Source organism: Hypanus sabinus, chromosome 1 (genome assembly GCF_030144855.1).
Source record: "Hypanus sabinus isolate sHypSab1 chromosome 1, sHypSab1.hap1, whole genome shotgun sequence".
Classification (NCBI taxonomy): Eukaryota; Metazoa; Chordata; class Chondrichthyes; order Myliobatiformes; family Dasyatidae; genus Hypanus; species Hypanus sabinus.
Genome location: NC_082706.1, coordinates 115,082,231 through 115,103,901, shown reverse-complemented (window position 1 = coordinate 115,103,901; position 21,671 = coordinate 115,082,231). Strand labels below are relative to the sequence as shown.

Here is a 21,671-nt window from a genome sequence, read left to right as displayed (position 1 = left end):
TAAATAACCTGGATGAGGGAGTGGAGGGATGGGTTAGTAAATTTGCTGATGAGACAAAGGTTGGGAGCGTTGTGGATATTGTGGAGGGCTGCCAGAGGTTACAACGGGACATCGATAGCAAAACTGGGCTGGGAAGTGGCCGACAGATAAGCCTGAGGTGATTCATTTTGGTACGTCAAATATGATGGCAGAATATAGTATTAATTGTAAGACTCTTGGCAGTGTGGAGGATCAGAGGGATCTTGGGGTCTAAAGACACTCAAATCAGCTGCGCAGGATCAGAGGGATCTTGGGGTCTAAGGACACTCAAATCAGCTACGCAGGTTGACTCTGACGTTAAGAAAGCATACGGTGCATTGGCCTTCATCAATCGTGGGATTGAATTTAAGAGCCGAGAGGTAATGTTGTAGATATATAGGACCCTAATCAGACTCCACTTGGAGTACTGCGCTCAGTTCTGGTTGCCTCACTGCAGGAAGGATGTGGAAACTATAGAAAGGGTGCAGAGGAGATTGCCTGCGCAATGATCACTTTTGGTTTTCATGGGAAAGAGTAAACAGTCGACACCTCCCCGAAGTGCCGCCTGCTTACTCCTTTCCGTAGATGCTGTCCCGCCGGATGAGTTCCTCCAGCATTTTGTGTCTGATTTCCAGCCTCTGCAGATAGTCTCGTGCTTGTTAAACTTTCCATGACTCCATCGTCCCATGTGTGGTCAAGGAAGGATTAGTGCCGCATAGCCCAACTCGCTCGCGAACCGGCCGGGTTTCGAAAAATTTGAACTTCTTACATAGACCGTACAGTTTTGTTGGCAGCTAGGTGGAGCCTGCCTTACGTTCCGCCATTCGTTTCAGGCGATTCAATTTCTTAAGAGAGTGACGGGAGAACCAGAGATACTAAATTCTGGAGATGCTGGAAATCCCGAGCAATACACACAATGCTGAAGAACTAATTTCAATGATGAGAAACGATCTCGCTGAGTGAACAAAACCGTTCAGAAGTTTTTGCTGCAAAGTTTAACTTGTATTAACTTCCTGACCTTTATCTCAAAGTGCAGACTGGTTAAGGACTGAAAATTCTCATTGTCGGGTAAGTCCAGCACTTTGTACCACAAAAATCAACTGTTAATTTCCCCCAAACCATTCGCTTTGATAACATTGAATCGTGTTGCATGCGAAATGATTTAGTAGAAACGAATTAAACGAGGCGCCTGACGGTTTAAATGGAGATTGAAATTGTAAACTTTTGGAGGAAGTAGGGTGGGTCGGTGATCACGATTGAGTCTTGTTTTTCATGTTAACGGCTCTCCACCCTCGAACGATCCCTCTCAGCGTCAATGATGTCGCGCACATCTAGATCTGTTAGTTCTTTCACAGTCTCCATATATTTTCTCCTCCGCGTTTGCCCGGCATACGGCCTCGCATTTTATTTCCCCCTTTCTGATGTCATCGCCCAGGAAATTAAGTTTCCTCACATTTAATGATCTCATTAAAGTTCTTTTTATATGGGCACGTTGGAGAATTGTCTGAAAAATCAAGGTCCTATATCTATTCAATGTAACCAGTAAGACTCAGATTAATACAGAAAAAGCGACTATTCTTGGTATTAAATCGTTGCAAGCTCTTTAGCAACCCCGCCCCGCACTCCACCACCATGAAAACTCCCTCCCCTACCTTTAAGGCAGGTGGAGAAGTGGCAGATGGTTCACGCTCCGTGTCGTGTCATGGTAGAATTTTCCACAAGCATCCTCGATGGAATTTTAACAAATGTCACAGGCATGGATCCCCAAATCTATTGCTAATCCATGTCCGCACATTGATGTTGAGGGGCTGTTGCGGTTCCATTTAGAACTTAAAAGAATCAGAATCAGGTTTAACATCAGCGACGTATGCCATGAAATTTGTTCAACTTCAGAGTGCGATTTCCCGCAATGGTACTCGAGAGTGTTGCGGACAGTGATAACGATATCTTAACTTAAACCTGTAAATGGTGTGTTTTATGAAGTGCTGAATATTGGATAATAGTGTATTGCTGTCATAATGTAATCATTTGAACAAACCTTAACATATATGAAAAGAACGGCCCTTAAGGTCACATTTTGAATCTGCCTCGATTCCTGTAGTAGATCAGACATCCCACCCTGCAAAAACTCATTTCGGGGAGGTAGTACCTCCCTGAAAAGCAGAACATGGGAGGTGCTGGGACTGGCTAAAGGCTGCTGAATTGACCAGAATTGACATTATTTCTTACATTCTTCACATACGTGAGGAGTACAAATCTTAACGTTATGTCTTCAACTAAATGTGCAATGTGCACTCACAGTAATTTATAATAATTTATCATAAATGGGACAGTCAATGTAACATAGAGTACACTCAGATCAGTGTGAGTTCGTCAGTCTGATGGCCTGGTGGAAGAAGATGTCCCGGAGTCCGCTTTCATGCTGCATTACTGCTTCCAGATTGTAGCAGCTGGAATGGATTGTGGTTGGGATGACTTGGGTCCCCAATGATCCTGTGGGCCCCTTTTACACATCTGTCCTTGTAAATGTCCTGAATCATGGGAAGTTCACACCTACAGATGCGCTGGGCTGTCTGCACCACTCTCTGCAGAGTCCAGAGATGAAGGGACATACAGTTCCCATACCAAAAGGTGATGCAGCCAGTCAGGATGCAATTGTGCCCCTGTAGAGAGTTCCTTGGACTTGGGGGCCCATACCAAATGTTCTCAACCACCAGAGGTGGAAGAAGAGCTGTTGTGCCTTTCTCACCACACAGCTGGTGTGTACAGACCATGTGAGGTCCTCAGTGATGCGGATGCCAAGGAACTTGAAGCTGTTTACCTTCTCAACCCCAGATCCATTGATGTCAATAGGGGTTAGCCCATCTCCATTGCTCCTGTAGTCCATAACCAACTCCTTTGTGTTTTGCAACATTGAGGGAGAGATTGTTTTCTTGACAACACTGTCAGAGAGATGACTTCTTCCCTGCAGGCCATATCATTACTGTTTGAGATAAGGCCAATCAATGCAGTGTCTTCGGCAAATTTAATTAGCAGATTGGAGCTGTGGGTGGCGATACAGTCATGGCTGTACAGGGAGTAAAGGAGGGGACTCAGTACACAGTCTTGAGGGGCTCCTGTATTGAGAGTGAGATGGGTGGATGCGAAGAAGCCCACTCTTACAACCTACTGGCGATGTGATAGGAAGTCCAGGATCCAGCTGCACAAGGCAGGGTCAAGGCCGAGGTCTCTGAGCTTCTTGTAGAACCTGGATGGAACTATGTTGTTGAATGTGAACTTTCAAGCATTAAGGATCAACCTTACTCACCATACGCATTTACACGTACTAGAAATTTGCTGTGGTGTGTCGGTGTACATAAAGCAAAAAGCAACTATTTAACAATTATAAAGAATAAAGCATTATATAAGAGTAAAGTGAGAAATCTGAATATGGAATAAAATGTGCAAAAGTACATAAGCAGCATCATGAAAAAGAATGTTTTTGGGCTCTGGGTGAGATGGTGGGTTAATTATCATATCAGTATTCTTACTGTGGCAGTAGGAATAATAGGTTTTCATTTGCCTGAAAAATAGGTTTGGATACTGCTGGGAGAATGCCTAGCAAAGGAAAGTCACAGCAGTCAGATCTCTGACACTGAAGGGAAGGTGGGAGAAGAACTAAACAGTAGTGATAGGGGACTTTTTGGTTAGGAGCTTTTGTGGATGAGAACATGATTCCCAGATGGAATGTTGCCTGCCAAGATCATGGATATCTCCGATCAAGTAAGTGGGAGGGTGAGCAGCCAGAGGTCGTGGTTCAAATCTGTACCAATGACTTGGGTAGGAGGGGTGATGTGGTCCTGCAAAGTGAGTTCAGGTTGTTCGATGCTAACACGAAGGACAGGACCTCCAGGGTTGTGATGTCAGGATTGCTACCCAGGCCATGTGCTAGTGTGGCCAGGAGTAGGACGATCATGTAGTTTAACGTGCGGCTAAGGAGATGGTGTAGGAGGGAGGGCTTCAGCTTTTTGGACCATTGGGCTCTCTTCCTCAGAAAGTGGTGTGTTTTCATGCATGCATAATAAAGAATTTCAGTCCCCAGAGATACACCCGGACCGAAAGTTACGATGCTGAGCTGTTGGCATGTGCACTGGGTTGAGCAGCAGTTCAGTAATAAAATGTTCCTACGTAAACCCACACCAAGTTTGTCTTTATTAAGACCAGAAATAGTTTAACACATGACTAAGGAGATGTGCAGGAGGGAGGGCTTAGCTGTTTGGATTATTGGGCTCTCTTGGGAAGGTGGGACCTGCATAGAAGGTACCATTTGTACCTGAACTGGAGGGGGACTAATATCCTAGCAGGAAGATTTTCTAGTGCTGCACGGGGAGTGGGGGTTTAAACTAGAGTTGTGGAGAGATCCGAACCAGAATGACGGAACAGATAGTGGAGTGTTGTGGAGAAAGATGTCGTTAAGCCTACCTACAAAGTCAGGAATCAAAAGGTTGAGAATGGTGGGACTAATATTCTGAGCCGTGAACATTTCAATGCAAGGGGTATTGTAGGAATGGTTGCTGATCTTTAGGGCATGGTTCAGCATGTGGAATTGTGAATTATAGTCATTAGTGAGACTTGGTTGCAGGAGGGGCAGGACTGACAGCTCAGTGTTTCAGAGTTCAGTTGTTGTAGATGACGACAAAGTTAGAGGAATTAAAGGGGGAGGAGTGGAATTACTAGTCAGGGAACACATCACATCAGTGTTCAGACAGGACAGACTGGAGAGCTCATCAAGTGAGGCTTTATAGGTAGAGCTGATGAAGAAGCAAAGGTTAATGGGATTATGTTATAGACTACCCAACAGTTTCTGGGATTTAGAGGAAACATTTGCAGAGAGACGGCAGACTATTGCAAGAAACATAAGGTTGTGATAGTAGGTAAGTTTAATTTTCTATTTATTGGCTAGGACTCCCATAATGTAAAAGGAGCAGATGGGGAAGAGTTTGTCAAGTGTGTTCATGAAGGTTTTCTTAATCAGTACATCGAAGCCCTAACTGGAGAGAGAGTGTGATTCTAGATCTATTAGGAAGAGACAGGGCAGGTGACAGAACATGGTGTAGGGAAACACCTTGCATTTAGTTATGGCAATGCAACAGTTTCAGGGTTTCAGGTTTGAGATTCTTATTTAGAGAAAGGCCAATTTTGATGATATCAGGAAAGATATGACAAGTGTGGATTGGGAAAGGTTGTTTTGTGGCAAAGGTGTGCTTGGTAAATCGGAGGCCTTCAAAAGTGAAATGTAGAGAATACAGGGTTTCTATATTCCTGTCAGAATAAAAGCTAAGGATGACAGGTTTAGGGAACATTGATTTTTGTGTGATACTGAGGCTCTGGTTAAGAAAAAGAAGAGTGTGCATGTCAGGTACAGGCAGGTAGGAACACATGAGGTGCTTATGGAGAATAAGAAATGCAAGAGAACACTTCAGAAAGAAATCAGGAAGTCTAAAAGAGGCAGATTGAATGAATCTAAATGTAGAAGATTGATAGAGGTATACAAAATTTTGAGAGATGTAGATAGGTAACTGCAAGCAGGCTTTTTTCACTGAGGTCTGGTGAGACTATAACTGGAGGTCATGGGTTAAGGGTGAAAGTGAAATGTTTAAAGGGAAGACGAGGGGAAACCTCTCCATTCAGAGTGAAGGACCATGATTTGCATTCTCTGATGAAGGGTCTTTGACCTGAAACAGTAACTGTTTCCGTAATCGCTAGCTGTGCTGCTGAGTCATAGCCATGGAGCAGTGTAACAGAGAACAGGCCCTTCAGTCCACAAGATCCATGCTGACCTTCCTGCCCAACACTTAGTTATTATTTCAGATCTGTAGTTTTCTTTTTATTTTCTCCAGTTTAACCTTTGCCGGTGAAAATTCTTATGAATTTCTTTGACATTTTGAGAGGAAACTCCTAATGCAAATGAGATGAGACATAACAAAATTCCAGAGCTCCACAGAAATATAGTGATAGTTAAGACATTAACAAGATTATAGTCTGTCACTACATTTCAGTGTATAACTGGTACAATAAAACATATAATATTTAATTTAATAATATGACAAAGTATTGCATGGTTGCACTCACCAATTATCATAAAATATAATTATCAAGCAAGTAAAGGAAAAGATGGTAATCATGTATTTTACCAATTTAAAAGTAATTACCTAATTACCAAATGCCACCAATGAGAAGTTTCACAATAATTTCTAAAAGGGTCGGGCGTAATATGTGTTCGGGGGTCTGAAGCAACTCTTGTCCCGGTGTCATCTGCTGATCTGTGGTACTGCGCCATAATACGACATACGGCCCAGGATTCCACTGACCTAGAGGAGACTGAGTGAGGTAGTTCTCTTTTGGAAGAGGACAGCGAGGCTTTGAGAGGAAGTGCGGCGGTGGCCATTTTCAAATTGTCCAATTGCGTCTCAGATCGGAGTTCTGAGAGGCGGGACTGCGCAGGCGTGTGAGGAGGCCTGGGAAGGAGGGAAGATATAAAAAGAACGCAGCCTTAAGAAGCGGGCAGCTTCGTTTGCGGGCAGCAGAGTGCGCCGGGAGCAGAGTGTAGGGCTTGGGCTCAGGGGGCTTAGGTGGAAGAGGGCACAGTAGGCTTATCTTTTAGTTCTTGTTATTTTTCAGTTATTCGGGAAGTATGAGCGTGAGGGCAGCTTGTTGTTCTCGGTGTCGGATGTGGGAGGTCCTGGAGTCTCCGAGCCTCCCGGACGTCCATATCTGCGCCAGGTGCGCCGAACTGCAGCTCCTGAGGGACCGAGTTAGGGAACTGGAGCTGCAGCTCGAAGACCTTTGCCTGGTCAGGGAGAGTGAGGAGGTGATAGAGGGGAGTTACAGGCAGGTGGTCACTCCGGGGCCATGGGAGGCAGATAGGTGGGTCACGGACAGGAAGGGGAAGAGGCAGGTACTAGAGAGTACCCCAGCGGCTGTACCCCTTGACAATAAGTACTCATGTTTGAGAACTGTTGGGGGGGGACAGCCTACCTGGTGGAAATGACAGTGGCCGGGCCTCCGGCACAGAGGACAGCCCTGTAGCTCAGAAGGGTAGGGATAGAAGAAAAGAGGACCATAGTAATAGGGGACTTATCTGGAATTATGATGTTGTAGCTACTAGTGAAACATGGTTGCAGGAAGGGTGTGATTGGCAACTAAATATTCCTGGATTTAGTTGCTTCAGGCGTGATAGAGTAGGAGGGGCCAGAGGAGGAGGTGTTGCATTGCTTGTCCGAGAAAATCTTATGGCGGTGCTTTAGAAGGATAGATTAGAGAACTGGAGGCTACTTGGGTGGAATTGAGGAATGGGAAAGGTGTAGTAACACTGATAGGAGTGTATTATAGGCCACCTAATGGGGAGCGTGAGTTGGAAGAGCAAATGTGTAAGGAGATAGCAGATATTTGTAGTAAACACAAGGTGGTGATTGTGGGAGATTTTAATTTTCCACACGTAGACTGGGAAGCTCATTCTGTAAAAGGACTGGATGGCTTAGAGTTTGTGAAATGTGTGCAGGATAGTTTTTTGCAACAATACATAGAAGTACCGACTAGAGATGGGGCAGTGTTGGATCTCCTGTTAGGGAATGCGATAGGTCAGCTGACAGATGTATGTGTTGGGGAGCACTTCGGGTCCAGTGATCACAATAGCATTAGCTTCAATATAATTATGGAGAAGGACAGGACAGGACCTAGAGCTGAGATTTTTGATTGGAGAAAGGCTAACTTTGAGGAGATGCGAAGGGATTTAGAGAGAGTGGATTGGGTCAAGTTGTTTTATGGGAAGGATGTAATAGAGAAATGGAGGTCATTTAAGGGTGAAATTATGAGGGTACAGAATCTTTATGTTCCTGTTAGGTTGAAAGGAAAGGTTAAAGGTTTGAAAGCACCATGGTTTTCAAGGGATATTAGAAATTTGGTTCGGAAAAAGAGGGATGTCTACAATAGATATAGGCAGCATGGAGTAAAGGAATTGCTCGAGGAATATAAAGAATGTAAAAGGAATCTTAAGAAAGAGATTAGAAAAGCTAAAAGACGAGACGAGGTTGGTTTGACAAATAAAGTGAAAGTAAATCCAAAAGGTTTCTACGGTTATATTAAAAGCAAGAGGATAGTGAGGGATAAAATTGGCCCCTTAGAGAATCAGAGTGGTCAGCTATGTGTGGAGCCGAGGGAGATGGGAGAGATTTTGAACAATTTCTTCTCTTCGGTATTCACATTGAATTGTGTAAGGTGCGGGAAACAAGTAAGGAAGTTATGGAACCTATGACAATTAAAGAGGTGGAAGTACTGGCGCTTTTAAGAAATTTAAAAGTGGATAAATCTCCGGGTCCTGAAGGATATTCCCCAGGACCTTGAGGGAAGTTTGTGTAGAGATAGCAGGAGCTCTGACGGAGATCTTTAAGATGTCATTAGAAACGGGGATTGTGATGGAGGATTGGCGTATTGCTCATGTGGTTCCATTGTTTTAAAAGGGTTCTAGAAGTAAGCCTAGCAATTATAGACCTGTCAGTTTGACATCAGTGGTGGGTAAATTAATGGAAAGTATTCTTAGAGATAGTATTAATAATTATCTGGATAGACAGGATCTGATTAGGAGTAGCCAGCATGGATTTGTGCGTGGGTCATGTTTGACAAACCTTATTGAATTTTTTGAAGAAGTTATGAGGAATGTTGACGAGGGTAAGGCAATGGATGTAGTCTATATGGACTTCAGCAAAGCCTTTGACAAAGTTCCACATGGAAGGTTAGTTGAGAAGGTTCAGTTGTTAGGTATTAATGCTGGAGAAATAAAATGGATTCAACAATGGCTAGATGGGAGATGCCAGAGAGTAGTGGTGGATAATTGTTTATCGGGATGGAGGCCGGTGACTATCGGGGTGCCTCAGGGATCTGTTTTGGGCCCAATGTTGTTTGTAATATACATAAATGATCTGGATGATGGGGTGGTAAATTGGATTAGTAAGAATGCCGATGATACTAAAGTAGGAGGTGTTGTGGATAATGAGGTGGGTTTTCAAAGCTTGCAGGGAGATTTATGCCGGTTAGAAGAATGGGCTGAACGTTGGCAGATGGAGTTTAATGCTGAGAAGTGTGAGGTTCTACATTTTGGCAGGAATAATCCAAATAGAACATACAGGGTAAATGGTAGGGCATTGAGGAATGCAGAGGAAGCATCGACTGAGAGGGAGAGAGATAGACCATTCAACCACAGGGAACCTGCTCTGGGAGCAGTGGATGAGAGGGAAAGAGAGTCCATCATACGCAGACACGTTCTTCTGGCAGTAGATAGTAGATAGTGCTTAAGAGCTGCTTGCCTTCTGCTCTCGGCTCAATTATTTCAATCTTCCTCGATGCTTTCTTTGGTGAGATCAGTGAGAAATGGAGTCATTCATGGGCCCATATCCCATCTCCAGACTTCCTCACCTTGAGGCCTCATGATTTGCTTGAAACCTCATGAAACACTGTTGGAGACAGCAAAGTGCCAGCTCATTCAATCAGCCCAAAAACACAACAACAAAATATAGATCACAGGCTCCAACAGCAGCAGAATCACAATTGAGAGAAAAAGAAGACATAAATGAAAGAAGTAGTTTATTGAACCATCTGGCAGACGTTGCATTGTTCTCTGTGCCATCTTCTTCAGGAAGAAAGGTTTCTTCCAGTAGCATGATTTGTCTCAAGAAGGAAGGTTGGACAAGCTAAGCTTGATACATTGGAGTTGGAAGAATGAGGTAGACAACAAAACGAAGTCCAAGGTATCACAGTGGATCCTGGTCTGGATGCTTTGTGGAAGAATAGAGAAAGATGGCCCGCTGTGTAAAAATAAAAGTAAATTAGTAAATAGTTTGATTATTGCCACATGTACTGAGGCACAGTAAAAATCTTGATTTGCATACAGATCAGTTCATTACATCAATACGGAAGCATAGTACAAGGGTAAAGCAATATTAGAATATTGTGCGGAATATGGTGTTACAGTTACTGAAAACGTACAGCACAGGTGGACAGTAAGACCATTGACTTTAAAATTATACTGTGTTGCAGTTATTCTTTTATTAAATGGATAATAAAATGTATGATAAGATGGACTCTTGACCTCACATTCTACCTTGTGATGACATTACAACTTACTGTTTAACTGTTTTGCACCTTCACTGTAACTGTAACACTTTCTGCACGGTGAATGTTTTACTTTCTACCACCTCAGTGCACCTTCGCACAGAATTGATCAGTTTGAACATGATGCAATACCGGATTTTCACCTTGGCAGAAGTTGCAATAATAAACTAATTCAGCAATTTACCAAAAAGGTTCAAGACAATGAAAAGGTGGATTGTGAGTTCATCTTTTCATACAAGGGATGTTTATTCATTTCATTCTGGTGGGAGAGAAGCTGTCATTGAGTCTAGTAATACCTGTTTTCAGGCATTTGTTTCTTCTGTCTGAAAGGAGGGGTGTTGTTGTGTATGTGGCCTGATTACACAACAATACTATTAACAAAAACATTGGAGATAGGAGCTAAGGTTCCTGGTTCTTCAGTGGCAGAAAACAAACTTGTCACACACGTACAGATCAATACACGCATGATAGCGCATTCAACGATGTGTTACTAAAAGTAGTCCCTTATTATACTGTAGGCTATACAGTACGGGTGTGAGGAAAAAATATCAGGGTTAGATGGGCCTTTCATTATGTTGACTGCCTTATCGAGATAACAAGAGTGTACATGGTGGGGAGGCTGGTTTCTGTGACGGGCTGATCTGTGTGGATAGCTATTTGCAGTTTCCTGCAGTCCTGGGCGGATCAATTTCCATATCAAACCATGATGTGTCCAGACAGTATGAGTTATATGGTGCATCGATAAAAATTGGTGAAGGGGAGAAAGATGTGTGCTGTGATGGCCGAAGGGCAGAGGGAGAGGCAATGAGGCGGATTTATAGATCACCAAATTTAATTAAGAAATGTGCAGAACAAAACAATGATTATAAACACCAGGCCTGCAAAGCTGTTAACTAAAGCTCTCAAACTAAAAGCTAACTGCAACACTGCAGCTTGGAAGCAGTAACTTAATGGGAAATAAATTCTGCTCCTTCGCGTCAATCTGAACTGTGGTCCTTTTCCCAAATGAGGACGAAGGTAAACAGGGAGCATTGCTATCACTATGCTTTGGTCAAGACTCGACAAGACTGAAACGAAAGGAAGGGAGTTAAATACAGCCAGAATGAAACACTAATGTGCATTCTTGTGAGTGTGCTTGCTGATCCTGTTCAGCTGCCTGCCTGTGAGGGCACCCAGACTCTGCAGCAGTCTGTGATTGTGGCAGAAGTTCAAAGAGAATGAGAACATGTCAGCACACTCATTCAGAGTCACAGAAAAGAACAGAGCAAGAAACAGGTCCTCCATCCCATTTAGTCAGTGCTGAACCATTTATGCTGCCTACTCCCGTTGATCTGCAGTGGGACCATAGCTCTCCATATCGCTGGAGTCCATGCACCTATGCAAAACTCTGTTAGACATTGAAATCAAGCTCACATGCAACGCTTGCAATGAAAGCTTGTTCCACACTGTGTCACAACCCTCTGAGTGAAGAAGTTTCTCTCATATTCCCCTTAAACTTTTCAACTTTCACACTTAACCCATGACCTCTAATTCTAGTCCCACCCCAGTGCTGTAGAAAAAGCCTGCTTGCATTTACCCTATCTAAACTCCTCATAATTTGTATTAAGTTATTAAATCTATTAAATCTCCTGTTAATCGTTTACATTCCTTGGAATAAAGTCCTAAACTATTCAAGCATTCCTTAGAACTCAGGTCCTCTTGGCACCATCCTCAATTTTCTCTGTACAGTCGGTCCTCCTTATCCGCGGATTCTGCATGTGCGGATTCAACCAACCGCGGATCGGAAGTTCTCTCTCCAGCACTTGTTGTTTGAGCATGTACAGACTATTTTTTCTTGTCATTATTCCCTAAACAATACAGTATAACAACTATTTACATAGCATTTACATTACAGGTATTATAAGTAATCTAGAAATGACTTTAAAGTACAGGCAGTTCCCGGGTTATGGACGAGTTCCATTCCTGAGTCCATCTTTAATTCGGGGTTGAAGTCGGAACAGGTACATCCGCTATTATTTAGCGTCAGTTAGTCAAACGTTTTTCTTAGTATATAGTACATATTTTACCTTTCTATGCATATAAAACACTTAAGAAACATATTTATGTCATGAGACAATTTGGCCCCTTATAGATTGTAAATCATGTCATTTTAATCTAATTCTACATTCCAGCACTGGGTCCTGGGGGTCATAATTACTTAAGTACATACATAAAATATTCCTTAAATGTGGTGAAGTATATGGATAGGAAACACTTAGAAGTATGTAGACCAAATGTGGGAAAATAAGACTAGTTTAGGTGAACACTTAGGACAGTTTGAAGCAGTAAAGCTGAAGAGCCTGTGTATTATTTCATGACTCTATCACCCTATCAGTTGTGAGGTCCAGACTTCGGAGTGAAAATATTTTAGCTCATATCTGCTCTGCTCCTTCTAACAGAATCAGAATGAGAATTAGGTATAATATCATTGGCATATGTTGTGAAGGGTAGAAGGAATCAACTTTAGAAAACACAGCACATTTATTTTTCCTACATTTACACACTTAGTCCAGCGGTCGTGGAGCATCCGGATCCCTTCTTTGTAGAAGTCGGTGTCTTGGACCTCCAGAAGTGGTCCATAGCAGGGGTGATTGATAAGTTCATGGCCTAAGGTAGAAGGAGATGAGTTATTAACTTTCTGCATTTTCACTCAAAGAGTTGAATGGCACATGCATGTAACGAGAGCTGTAGAACTCATTTCCTTCCACCTTAGGCCACAAACTTAACAGTGTGTGCGTGTGTGTGTGTGTATCTATATATACACAAACACACACATGCATGAACACATGATAATATAGAAAAAATAAGTGAATCAATTACAGTAAGTATATTTGTATATTAAATAGTTAACTTAAAATAGTGCAAACTCAGAAATGATAAAAATGAGGTAGTGGTCATGAGTACAAAATCCATTTAGGAATTGGATAGCAGAGGGGGAGATGACGTTCCTGAATCGCTAACTGTGTGCCTTCAGGCTTCTGTACCTTCTTCCTGACAGTAACAAAGAGAAGAGGGCATGTACTGGGTGATGGGGGTCCTGAATGATGGACACTGCCTTTCTGGGGCACCACTCCTTGAAGAAGTCTTGGCAGAGGCTAGTACCAAGATGAAGCTAACTAATTTTACAACTGTCTGCAGCTTCTTTTGATCCTGTGCAGAAACCTCCTCCCAGCCCCCATACCGGACAGCGACGCAACCTGTCAGAATGCTCTCCTCAGTACATCTGCAGAAGTTTGAGTGTTTTAGATGACAAATTAAATCTCCTCAGACTCCTATTGAAATATAGCCACAGGTTTAAAACTTTCACTTTCTAACCTCAATAAAATAGCTAACAGGAGCTTCAGGATATTTGACTTGGGAAGCCTATCCCCCGAGATCAAAACATCTTGCTTGCTGTGATTATTTAGGCTGTTGGAAGTCCATTGGGAATAACGATGATGTCAGTGATGCCTCTGATGACAGTAAAGCCCGAATAGGGAAGCGCAGCTGTGCCCGCAGGTTGGACACATTATGTCCATTGAAGGGTCGGCTCGTCTCTCCTGGCACTCTTGATTGAAGCCCTTTGACTGTGCTGGTACCCTTGTAGACTGTCAGCCACTAGGCCAAGGCCTCCCAATCAGGCACAGGGATATTGCATGCTTTCAAGGAAACTTTGTGGGCCCCCCTTCTTTCTGGTGCCACATGCCAGCTTGGAAAAGAATACCCTCTCTGGAAGGGGATTATCTTCCATCCAGACCTCATGTCTAACCCATTAGAAGCTGACCCTTCATGATCAGCGTCTCTGCGCCAGAGCTCTCAGCCCTTTGTAGTACTTGAGTGGTGGGGACTGTCTTGCCACGAGATGCCCATGATGTTGTGAAGGTCTCACGGGTGGCATTGGTCAAGCCTCCTGATGTGCCAGCGGTATGGGCTCCATGTTTCACAGCCCTACCGCAGAGAAGTCAGGAAGACGGTTCTGTGGACTGCCATCTTGGTCTTCAGCCAGAAGCGACATTCTCCCCACACACGTGTCCATAGCTTGCCAAAGGATGCCCCAGCTTTTGCAAGTCTGATTAAGATCTCTCGATCTAGACTGCAGGAGGTATGTAAGGCAGCTACCCAGGTAGGTGAAGGCATCAACATTGTTGAGCTGTGTGCCTTCAATCTCAATTCATGGCTCTGCAGGGTTGATAGGGGTGCAGGCTGATGGTTAAGCCGAACTTTCTTGCTGCCACAGTGAGGCAGGCAGCAAGCTCCTGCAGGTCCCCTTTACTGTGCACTGCAAGTGGGCAGTCATCTGCAAAGCAGAAGTCATGTATTATTGCTTCTAGCACTTTATTCTTGGCCTTGTGGCACTGCAGATCAAAAAAAGTGCCCATCAGTCCTGCAGGAAATTGTTACTTCCACGTCAGTCTGTGAGAGAGCAGAGAATAACATCATGGCAAACAGCAGACTGAACAGATTAGGTGTGAGGACACAGTCCTGCTTGACACTGTTACTAGGTAGGGGTCAGAGGAGCAGCTGCTTTTGATGACCCTGGTCCTCATGCTGTCGTGGAATGACCTGACAATGCTGACCAGCCTTGGGGGGCTGACTAACTCTGTAAGGATGCGCCGAAGGCCTGTGCAACTGATGGTATCAAATGCCTTCATCAGGTCCACAAAGAGGATGTAGAGATTCGGGTTCTGTTCCTGGCACTTCTCCTGGATCTATCTGACGGCAAAGATCATGTCCACTGCCCCTCTGTTAGATCTGAAACCACCCTGGCTTTCTGAGACAATGTCATCCTGGAGGTGAGAGGTAATCCTGTCCAGTATGATACGGGCAATAATCTTCCAGACTCTGCTCGGGAGAGATATCCCTGTGTGATTGTCACAGGATGCCCTGTCCCCCTTGTTCTTGTACAGGTAGATGACGTTTGCACCCCTAATGTCCCGTGGTACACAGGGTTTCTCCCAGAATACTGCATGAGCTCTGTCAGACGCTAAAGAAAGGTTTTGCTACACTCCTTGAAGACTTCTGGTGGGATCCCATCTGGGTCAGGGGCTTCCCTGGCTGCAGCTGGTTGACTGACTTCCTAGCTTCTACTAATGTGGGGGGTGGGGGAGGGGTTATCAAGGACCTCCAAGTCTGGGCACTGTGGCAAGTTTTCTATAACCTGATCATCGATCTGGGATGGCCTGATCAGCATCTGGAAGATATATACACTGTCTTTTACTCAAGTCAAGTCAAGTCAACTTCTATTGTCTTTTCATCCATAACTGCTGGTACAGTGCATAGTAAAAATGAGGCAACGTTTTTCAGGACCATGGTGTTACATGACACAGTACAAAAAACTAGACTGAACTATGTAATAAAAAAGTACAACACATAGAAAGCTATACTAGACTACATATCTACACTGGACTGCATAAAGTGCACAAAAACAGTGCAGGCATTACAATAAATAATAAACAGGACAGTAGGGCAAGGTATCAGTCCAGGCTTTGGGTATTGAGGAGTCTGATAGCTTGGGGGATGAAACTGTTACATAGTCTGGTCGGGAGAGCTCGAATGCTTCGGAGCCTTTTCCCAGACGGCAGGAGGGAGAAGAGATTGTATGATGGGTGCATGGGGTCCTTCATAATGCTGTTTCCTTTGTGGATGTAGCGTGTAGCATAAATGTCCGTGATGGCAGGAAAAGAGACCCCGATGATCTTCTCAGCTGACCTCACTATCCGCTGCAGGGACTTGCAATCCAAGATGGTGCAGTTTCCGAACCAGGCAGTGATGCAGCTGCTCAGGATGCTCTCAATACAACCCCTGTAGAATGTGATGAGGATGTGGGGTGGGAGATGGACTTTCCTTACCCTTTGCGAAAAGTAGAGATGCTGCTGGGCTTTCTTTGCTATGGAGCTGGTGTTGAGGGATTCTCCGTCAGGTGAACACCAAGAAATATGGTGCTGTTTACGATCTCTACCGAGGAGCCATCGATGTTCAGCGGGGTGTGGTTGTTCCATGCCCTCCTGAAGTCAACAACCATCTCTTTTGTTTTGTTCACATTAAGAGACAGGTTGTTGGCTCTGCACCAGTCCATTAGCCGCTGCACCTCCTCTCTGTAAGCTGACTTGTCGTTCTTGCTGATGAGACCCACCACTGTCGTGTCGTCGGCGAACTTGATGATGTAGTTCGAGCTGTGTGTTCCAGCACAGTCGTGGGTCAGCAGAGTGAACAGCAGTGGACTGAGCACGCAACCCTGGGGAGCCCCCATGCTCACTGTGATGGTGTTGGAGATGCTACTCCCAATCCGGACTGACTGAGGTCTCCCAGTCAGGAAGTCTAGGATCCAGTTGCAGAGGGAGGTGTTCAGGCCCAGTAGGCTCAGTTTTCCAATCAGATGCTGAGGAATGATTGTGTTGAATGCTGAACTGAAGTCTGTGAACACCATCAAAAAACTTCTTTGTGTTGTTCTGGTGTGTGTAGTGCTGAAGCTCTGTTGCTTCACTGATCACTGATCTTCCATCTTCCCCAGCACTGTCTGGACCTTACTACCGAGGTGCTTCAAGTGGTCATGTTTGGAGGGTGACTGCTTGACACTGACCCAGCTTGCAAAAGCTTTCTGCTTCTGCTTGAGAAGGTGATGATATCAGAGTTGTTCTCATTGAGCCAATGCTGGTGCTTCCTCTTGGGGTGCCCGAGAATGGCACCTACAGCCCTGTACGGGGTGTCTCTGAACACAGCCCATGCTTTTTCAGGGTCTGCTTCCTCAGGCAGTTGCTTAGTTGTTCCTCCAGTTTGCTGATCAGCTCTTCTTTGATGCTGGGGTCAGCGAGACATTGAATGTTCAGCTTCCTCTTAGTGTCAGCCTGCTGGTGCCTGTGTGCCCTGGCGATCTGAAACGACAGCTTGCTTCTCAGCCGGATGTGGTCAGTCTGCACCCCTCATCGCACTGGTGACGATCACATCCCCGATGTGATCACGTAATCAATCAGGTGCCAGTACTTGGAGCGTGGGCGCATCCAGATTGCCTTGCGGATGTCTGGAAGCTGGACGGGGGTGTTGGAGATTGTCAGCCCGTTTTCTGCACAGCAGGTGAGTAGTAGCTGCCCATTTGAATTCCCCTTTCCAAGGCCATGCTTGCCAATGGCTTCTGGCCAAGACTGATGGTCACTGCTTACTCGGGCATTAAAGTTGCCAGGTAGCAGGATCTTGTCATCTTTGGGGACAGAGGGTTGTGGTTGGACAAGTTCCTGGCAGAACAGTTCCTTCTGTTCAGAGGTGTAGGTTATGGTGGGTGCGTAGGCACTGATCAGAGGCAGATGAGTCTTGGCTTCCAGAGGCAGCCTCTTTGCCATGAGGCGATCGCTGATGTCTCAGGGGAGGGACTCTAGGTTCCTGACGATGGTGGTTTGGATGGCAAAGCCAATTTCGGCTTCATATCCTTTCCATTGCCACTCCAGAAAAATACATGGCCAGCTCCTACTTCTGTGATTTCACCAGTCTCGGCCAGGTGTGTCTCACTGAGCGCTACAATGTCAACATTGTACTTCTGAAGCATGTGTCCTACAAGTGCAGGACTGTCACTGATCTTGTTGTCCATGAAGACCCTGACATTCCATGCCCCAACACAGCTTTTGTTCAGCTTTCTGGTGGTTCTTCTCTCTTTTGTGGTTTTTGAGGAAGTTCAACTGCAAAATAGTTTGCTGACAGGATAGGGTGAGGCAAGCTTTCTTTAGGTCTCTTTTTCCAGACCTTTCCCATGAGCAGGGAGCAGCTTGGGCCTGAAGAGGGCTGCTCTTTCGCCACGGTGGCTGCCAAACATTTGGCAGAGAAGAGAGCGACCATCCTGCCTTGGCCACCTGAGTGGGGTGGCGGGTGGCTGGGGTGAGGGCAGATGTGTTGGAAATGAGAGAGATGCGTTTGAGAGCAGAGTTGATGGTGGAAGAAGGGAAGCCCCTTTGTTTTGTAATGAATCCCGTTGAAGTCTGATGTCACTATTTTCAAATGTTTTATTTATAAAGGGACACAAAAGTAGGGTTAATACATACATTCAGATAATGCACATCGTCAACACTCAATCTAAAGCGCGGGTATAGTAATAATCATCATTAAGAAGTGAGCTCTGCTGTTGTCTAGGGGTTAATAGATTGTCCGTTGGAAATATAAAAGTCACTCAGAAAGTCTGCAGGCCTCAGGCTTTTGAGAATCGCTGGGTTTCGCGTGGGGCGACCGAGAGAGAGAGATTGAGGGAGAAGAGAAAGAACCTGCCGAGTCTTGATGAATCTTCTGTGAAATCGGGGGAGCATTGGTTTCCTCTCCCCGATGTTAGTTAAAAGCGGTTTTTGTGATTCCAGCCACAAATTCCAATCCCGGAATCTAACGCACGTGGCTTCCTTCAGAATGGCTTCCCGCTACTGCGGGAACACTCTCTCGTGTCTTCTTGGTGCGTCTGAGGGGCTGTCCCCCTGAGACTCTCCTTTATACTTCCTCACGGGGTCGCAGGTGTCAATCAGGTTGGGATGATGCAATCTCTCTCTCAACCAGCCCACCTTGCCCGAGGGCTTTTCACGTGGTCTCCATGAGGCAATAGTCGTTGTCGTCTCATTCTGTATCCCGGGTGGGACGGTGCAATTTGGCACGTTTCTCTCTCTCTCTCACTTCCTGGGTCTACTGACCCCCCCTCAATGGGTGCTCTTGCAATTCTCACAAAGGAGGAGGCTGGGATCATAACACCTCCCCTCTTAAAACGTTTTTACCAGTTGTTAAAACGGAGTGGTACACAGTCTTACAGGAGTTTTGAATCTAACACGATACACAAGTTTTTCTTTTCACAGAGTACTACCGTTATACATTCAAGTCAGTATCTAAATAGTTAACGATTACAGTGTCCCTTTCTTTAATATCTTAACATTGCGAACCGTACATCAGACTTCAATTCAATAACCACCTATTTATTTTTTTTCTCCTAAGCAACAAAACTAAGGAGGTGTGACCTTAGCTTAGGTGCATTTACAAAGTTTACACGAATACTGATCGTTTCAGTCGTTTAACTTAATTGGCAGGTCTCCAAAGGGCTGTCTTTATTATTCACAGGCTTTGGCGCAAACCTGGTCAACCTGCTTGGCTGTCTAACAATGGCATCCCCATTAACCGTCGCCTCTTTTTCGGCGAGCCGCCCCCGTGGGGAACTTGAGTAGTTTTGCGTGGTGAACTCCCACCCACCCCGTTCATCGGGGTTATTTTAGCAACACCATGCCCCAGACTTAGACCACCTCCACCCAAATCTTTGATTTCACCCAGGTGGCTGGCCCTTTTATCAGTCCCCTTCAGGCTATTGGTGTTTGATTGGAACTCTTCGCTCAAGTAGCCTGTCGAAGGCAGTCTTTTCACACCCCATCCTGGCATTACAATAGAGTTGGGGGCCCCCGCTATTCCCCGGCTCACTCTGTGAGCGATCTGCCAGGTTTAAGATTTCTTCCTTCGATTTGGAAACTACAGACTTTTCGTTTCCTTCGCTAACAATCCTCACCCCCCCCATTCTTAAATTCGGCGTTAACTTTGAACCCACCTTCGAGTACAAACACTGGGGAACTCACACTTCCCCCGGTTACCAAGGTTAACCCTTTTCCCACTGAACCAAGTCTATCTGACCCACAAGGATGGCCGCCCCGTTCCACTGAATCAGATACCTCAGACTCCTTCTGAGCTCCGTTACCAGGTTCAGCACCTTGTGCATCCCCATCTCGGACACACTCAAACGGGACATTGGCCTCTTCCAGGCTTTCAACACCTGTACCTTTTTCACATTCTAATTTCCCCCGATCCTCCTAGTTACTCTCTGGGCAGCTCCCACCCGGGGAAGGCGCAACCCTGCAAGCTGAAACAATCTCCTCGGCCCTTTCAGCAGACCCCTTCGAGGCAAGGGTATCCTTTCCATCTAGGACTGCCCTCCTCTCATTATCGGGAACACCTTTAGAACTCTCAAGTTCTTCAAACAATTCTGCCACACCAGACAGATCATCCATGTCCAACTCTGGACCTTTTAACAGCTTTATCTGTTTCTCATCTTTATTTCCTACCTTTAGGACCTTTCTCTTACGCCCTTTCACTTTACTACTCTTAGTCTTACCACCCTCTAAACCCTCATGGCACAGGGTCAGCAAAGATGTCTCGGCCAAATCAAAACTGGCCAGATTTAAACTGCTCTCGTTCACAGCTCTCTCTCTCGACAGGCTGCGAGTGACCGCGCAGGCGAGATAGTCCTTGGGCGCTAGGGACGGGGCCACCATACTCGCTGGTCGCCAGGTTGGCAGCATGGCTGACCAAACCTTACCCCCTGCTAAGTTGTTCCCCAGCAGGATGTCCACGTCAGTTCTCGGGAATTCTGAGGGCACCCCTATTTCAACTGATCCATACACCAGCTCACAATCCAGAATGACCTTATATAAGGGCACCATTTCTATCCTTTTATTTATTCCTTCCACCTTTACCATGCCCATTTCCCGACCAAATTTTAGTACCTTACGGCTAACCAGGGATAGTTCAGCGCCCGTATCCCTCCAGATTCGTACAGGAACTGGTGTGTCTCCCTCCGTCACAGACATGGTTCCATGTGACAGACAACTCTCGGAGCCTTCTCGTACTCTGTCTACCCTCGGCTCTCTGGTCGATTTGCTGATTACCACGGCACACCTGATAGGGACTGTGGCTTTCCCTCTTCCTATCTCCTTTCTCGGAGCAAAGCATCGAGATGCAATGTGCCCCTCCTTTCCACAATTAAAACAGGTCAAACCCGGAACCCTCTGGCCGTCTTGCCTTTCCCACTCAACCTTACCGCTAGCTCCCGGTGGGACCTCTGCCTCACTCGTCGGACTTTCTCGATCGTTCCCACGGTCTCTCTGGGGACCTTTATTCGAGGAAATCTTTGTCTTGTGGGTTAGGACATATTCGTCCGCAAACCTAGCAATTTCTGACATGGACTTATCCGGCTTCTCATTCAAATACATCCGGATCTCCTCCGGAACACAACTTTTAAATTCCTTGATCAAAAGTAACTCCCTGAGACGCCCATAATCCTCGTCCACCCTTTCCGCGGTGCACCAACGGTCCAAGAGCACCCCCTTTTCATGGGCTAGCTCAGTATACGTTTGATTCCACCCTTTCCTTAAATTTCTAAACTTTTGTCTATAGGCCTCAGGTACCAATTCATAAGTCCGGAGAATGGCCTTCTTTACCTCATCATAATTCTCCACTCCTCCCTCCTCCAGGGACAACGCCGCATATGCTCGTTGGGCCTTCCCCTTTAACACACTTTGTAACAACACCACCCACTGCTCTTTTGGCCACTTCTGATTTACTGCCACCTTTTCAAAAAGCAAGAAATAACTATTGACATCTGTCTCCTCGAATGGGGGCACCAATCTCAACTCCCTACTAACATTAAATCGCTCCGCTTGGTCTAACCCTTGATCTCTTCGCTCGTTTCTCATCTTCTCAATTTCCCGGTCATG

At 45.3% G+C, this 21,671-nt stretch overlaps 1 protein-coding gene across 2 annotated transcripts in view; it reads left to right on the top strand.

The window, feature by feature from the left end:
- Positions 1 to 494: 494 nt before the first annotated feature.
- Positions 495 to 21,671, top strand: part of LOC132396934 (CMP-N-acetylneuraminate-beta-galactosamide-alpha-2,3-sialyltransferase 1-like) — a 66,882-nt gene continuing 45,705 nt past the window's right edge. Inside the window, exon 1 of one of the 2 annotated variants that reach the window (XM_059975056.1) lies at positions 495 to 1,086. The gene's annotated coding sequence lies outside the window, so the exon portion shown is untranslated. Of the gene's footprint in view, positions 1,087 to 4,733; positions 4,932 to 21,671 lie in introns of those variants that run through there. The other variant, XM_059975062.1, reaches the window with a different exon arrangement.